Below are 5,423 nucleotides of genomic sequence, written 5' to 3'. Positions count from 1 at the left end.
CGCAATCTATCATTTGCATGCTGCTTGTTTTACAGTCTATGGTGGATACAGTCATTTTTGACTGCAAATGATGAGGTAATTTGATTAAATGTACTGGGTTTACGACATTTTGGAAGTTAGAAATACATCCTCGATTTTAATATTATTTTAAGGTAGAATTAAATGAACTACTCAGCATTTTGTTCGCGTACCCCCTTTTGTCACCTCACGTACCCCAGTTTGGGAACCACTGTTCTACAAGATATAACAGTCTGGTCAGTCCGCCCTCCGTCGCGATTCGAGTCAACTCCAAAACGTACCGTGCAATCAGATTCGTTTATTACTCTAGTGCGGCGAAAGTCCCTTCAATATCGAGCAGAGCAGACCATGGCTGCGTCCGAAAACTGGAAAATGCTGCCTTCTGAGGACACATTTTAAGGTAGGAAGACATCAAGGCATGTCCGAATCCAATGTTAGCTTCACTTCCTGTTTCCTGAGATACCTTCATCTGGCCGCGTTTTGAAGGAAGCATAGATGTATCCATATGCCGCGTTCCAGGCAACCTGTAACTCGTGTTTTTCCAACCTTCTACCCGTGAAAGTGCACTGGAATAGCAGTCAAAGCCGTGACTTCCCACCCGTGAACTAGATCGATGTACTCCCAGTTACGAGTTCTGACGTCACATAGCCCGTGAAACAACAATGGCAGCCCCTACGGATGCCGTGTTTATGCAAGTGCACGGTAAAATAAAAGGTATAACAGCTTCTCTTGCCTTATGTGCTGTTTTCCTTCTCTGTTTCCCTTAAATAAGCAAAGAGTAAGCACCTTTGGCGATAGAAATAATTAATGAGCATAAGCCCCGTACGGTCCGCCATGTTGGTTTGTTTACACTTTTACGCAGTTTGGCGTGACTTTCCTGGAACGCTACAAAGTCGTGAGTCGTATTTTGAAATCGTGACTTATGGGCTCAAAAACCTGCCTGGAACGCAGCATTAGCTGCCTTTGATATCCCACAATCCTGTGCGCATTCGTCAGAGGAGGAGTGGCTTTATTAGTCGATTCTGCAGGAGTTTCAGAAAAATGGCATCAGAGAATGCGACTGAAGCGCAGTTTTTGTACAAATGTAAGTGTTATTTTCACTTTCGACACATTTTGATGGTGTTTCTATCGAGAAATAACTGTAGTACTTGTTTAGTACAGAAATGTTTGCTTGGTTATCGCTGAAGCACTCTGTATTAACATTTCATATTAAATTTTGAAAGGGTCATCTGAGGACACGGCCGCTTTCATTACGGCCCGGGTTGAGAATGAGGCGGCTTTCACTGGCCACAAAAACAGCGCCGTGACCGGCTGGAAGTAAAGTTGTTGAACAGCACTTCAGTTCTTAACGAAGGCTTCTTTTATGTTAATGTCACATTATTGTTAGTGTACATGCTTAAGCTTTATGATGTACCTTTGACTTATAATATAATGTAATGTACAGCCAAAGCATACTTTACGAAAATGAAGAAATGGCTTTATTGTAGTTGAAATGTCCAAAACATTTTTTTAAAAATACTATGGTTAAACTACGGCTACTTGAGACACAAAAAACATATTTGATTTGGGGTTACCATGGTTTAAATATATCAGTCATGCCGTCTTTTTTTGTACTTTCAGTAAAAGCATACAACTAGGCTTTCAAATCTTTACTCTCACTAACATTTTTCTAGAAAAGAGCTTCAGAAAATTGGCCTGGATGGGAAAGTCACTGCTCAACAGGCAAGAAAGAAGTGGGATAACTTAAAACAAAAATACAAGGTATCATTTTACAAATATTGTGGGACAGATTTACTATGCATTGTACATTTCTAACTCTCTTTTTCTGTAGGAGCTGAAAAACCCACCTACTGGCTCAGGGGTGGACAAGGGAGAGGACGCTGCTGCATCATGGCCCTGGTTCACCCTAATGGATGAGGCTTTGTGTCAGAGGCATTCCATTACTCCTCCAGTGCTGCGTGCCTCAATGCCCCTGGCCTCTTTCAGTAGCGGTGAACCAGGGCCATCAAATTCTTCTAAACTTTATTTCTTTGCTTTTGATTACTGTTACTCTAAAATTTTCAGTCTACTTCTTTAAATTATGTAGGATGAATATGAACCAGTCTTGAAAATAATTTTTGCTGTTGAAATTACTGAGACTGTAGTTATATAGTGTCCTAGAAATAATGAAAAAATAGGCCAACTCAGCTAACTTTTCAGAAGCCCTTAAAAAAACAAAGTCAAAATGGAGTAAAACAGTTTGATCTCCTTGTAACATATAATTTACTATACAAATTATTTTCCTTATGTTTCTCGCTCTTTTTTATAACAAACTTACTTTCTTTTTTACTATGATGACAATATAAAAATGTACTGCATTGAGGAAATAATTTAAGTATGGTGGCGTATTGCTGCCACATGTTGTTTCCACTCAATAATATTGTTATTATGAGATATTTTGTTTAAGAAGTATGGCTGCTGCAAAACAATTCAGTTCAATTCACATTTATTTGTATACCGCTTTTCACAATACATATCGTTTCAAAGCAGCTTTACAGAAAATGCATGCATATACATTACAATTTAGATTCTTCTTTTATTAGAGGTGACTGTGTCCATTTCAGAATTGTAAATCATGCAGTTAGCTAACAATGTATTAGTTTAAACAATGTATTAATTTAAAGCAGAAACAGTGAGTTCAATGAAGTGAAGAATACATGTTGTTAGCAAATGATTATGATATATAGAAAAATTCAGCATTGGTGCATGTTGATTCAGTATGCATAATCTGAAGTCCTGTCAGGATTTGAAGTGCTCTCGAGTTGTCTCTGCACTGGTGTCGGGACATCTGAAGTCCTCGCAGGAGTTGGCGCCGTCTTTTCACAGGTATTGAGGCATCTTAAGTCTTCATCAGAGGCTGGATCCAAACTGGAGCTGACATACTCCCTAGTTACCTCGGGATGGGCATCCCTAAATTAAACAGAAAAGCAAATGGAAAAATATAGCTGGAAGGAGCGATTAAGGGGCCAAGCACAACAGAAGCTAGCAGCAGACCAACAGTGTCATAATGGACTAAGATAGCAACTGAGACAATTACACTGCATGTCAATTATAGCGCCACCAAGTGGCGCAGTCCCACCACTTTTTTGTATGTCCTCAGAGTGCCCCCATACATAAGCATGTCAATTTGATGAAAATGTAGGAGTTATAGACATTGATATGTATGAACACATAAAAAATTACCAACACCTGACCTTGCATTTTTCTGCCACTTACTATCAAAATTTTGACATTAGGCCATTAGCATAGAGTCATCTCGATCAGACTAACAGTTTCTAAGATATTCGTGAATGTTGTTTAAACGCTAAATCACAACATTGCACAAACCATAAGCCGAAACCTAGCATGTTTTGTATTGTCAGTAAGGATTCAGGAATCTAAGGAGATGACTCCCATGAAAATAAGCAACCACATCCAAAGTAATAAGCATGTGAATATTTGATTTTAACACTAGGTGGCACTGGCTCAAAACTTCTCAGGCTCACTAAGGGCATCGTGCCAATTAACCATACCAAGTTTCATAACGATATGCTAATGTGTTCATAAAATACAGCATTTTACAACAAAATTCAAAATGGCCAACACCTAAAATGACCGATATGTGAAAATTGGATATCATTGAACTCGGCATACCACCCTGAATCTAATGAGATTGCGTTTATGATTTTTGGGCAAAGTATTCAGAAGTTATAAGCAAAAATATCCATTTTTAGTATCTTCGGACCAGACATGTACCAAGTTTGGTCTGAATACAATAAAGCGTTGCAGAGATAGAGCCTTACGTCTGTTTTCACAAAAGCTACATAAATTTTTTTCGTGCATTATTCATGAACACTTTCACGAATCAACTTGAATTCCATAACTTTTTGTCACCATGATCTGAAGATGATCTGGTTCAATTTTTCCGAATATCAGAGCAACAGCCTAGGAGGAGTTTGAAAAAGAAAATCCAAAACGGAAGAACAATAATAATAAGAATGCCAACAGATACAATAGATGCCTACTCACCTTCGGTGCTTGGTCCCTAATAATTAGTGTAGCTCCTGTTCAAAACATTAAGCAAAGATAGGCATGTGCATTTGATCCAATATAACTGGAGTACAAAGATATGAGATGTATTATGTGAATGCTTAGCTAAAGATATGTGTCTTTAATCTAGATTTAACCTGGGAGATTGAGTCTGAACCCCAAACATTATCAGCTATTCCAGAGTTTAGGAGCCAAACGTGAAAACACTCTCCCTCCTTTAGTGGACTTGGATATCCTAGGTACAACCAGAATCTCAGAGTTTTGTGATCTTAAAGAGCATGATGGATTGTAGGGTGATAGATGATCAGTTAAATACACAGAAGCTAAACCGTTAAGGGGCTTAGGTCAGTAGCAATACTTTATAATTGATACAGAACTTAATAGAACCCGTGTAGAGATGATAAAATTGGTGTTATATGATCATATTTTCTTGACCTAGTAAGAACTCTAGCAGATGCACTAATTGTAGCTTGTTTATTGAGGACTCAGGACAACCAGCTAGTAATGCATTACAGTAATCAGTAACAGTTTTTAATAACTGCATGCTATGAATAATAAGTTAAGTATTAGTAAATAGTTCATTCATCATTTATAAAGCTTTGTCCCAACATCAATAGACATTAGTAAGCAGTTTATAAATACAGATATAAATGCTTTATTCTTGAGTTATAAGCATATCTATTATGTGTTAATAATTGTATTTTCATACTTTATTAATGATAAATTCATAATTTCTAAATTAAGTATTACATTACTTACAAACCAGTTAATTAGGAGTTGTCAGTGGTCCTTAAGATCATTTAGAAAGTGTAAGTAAATGATTAATACATCTTATTATTTAGACATATAGTAATAGTTACTCAGTGTGTTAATATACTTTATTAATATATATTCCTACTGTAATTCATGATCAATTCAGGTAGTTATAAAACATTTAGTAGTTGTCAGTTTTTTTGAGCTCATCTAAAGTAAGGACTATTTATGCTTCATAAAGCTTTTACAAATGAGATTTAAAGGCTCAGTTATCTTCTAAACAGAAGAAGCAAACAAACACAGAGTGATACAGAACAAAGAAATATTTCAAGATGCAAAAAAATGAAATGGTACAACTGAACGCTTTATATAAAAAATGAAAAATAAACCTCTTTTCAATGTCATAGAAAATAAAAATTCCTGAACACTTCCAGAAAACATTACTGTGCAGTAAAATGAAACTAAGCCTTTTCAATCTGATATAAAAATAAAATTCTGTAAAGTGTAAAACATTGCTGAATAAAAATTTACCATTGCCGACAGTGGATTACAGGATTGCTAAAATACAAATCATTTTTATAAAA

At 36.4% G+C, this 5,423-nt stretch overlaps 1 long non-coding RNA gene across 1 annotated transcript; it reads left to right on the top strand.

The window, feature by feature from the left end:
* The first annotated feature begins 406 nt into the window (after positions 1 to 406).
* On the top strand, positions 407 to 3,109 carry LOC125245961. The gene is made up of 2 exons (XR_007179653.1): positions 407 to 1,779; positions 1,850 to 3,109. It is a non-coding gene; the product is annotated as an uncharacterized LOC125245961 (long non-coding RNA).
* Positions 3,110 to 5,423: the final 2,314 nt, after the last annotated feature.

This window comes from Megalobrama amblycephala, linkage group LG14 (genome assembly GCF_018812025.1).
Source record: "Megalobrama amblycephala isolate DHTTF-2021 linkage group LG14, ASM1881202v1, whole genome shotgun sequence".
NCBI classification, from domain to species: domain Eukaryota; kingdom Metazoa; phylum Chordata; class Actinopteri; order Cypriniformes; family Xenocyprididae; genus Megalobrama; species Megalobrama amblycephala.
This window is presented reverse-complemented; position numbering and strand designations above follow the sequence as displayed.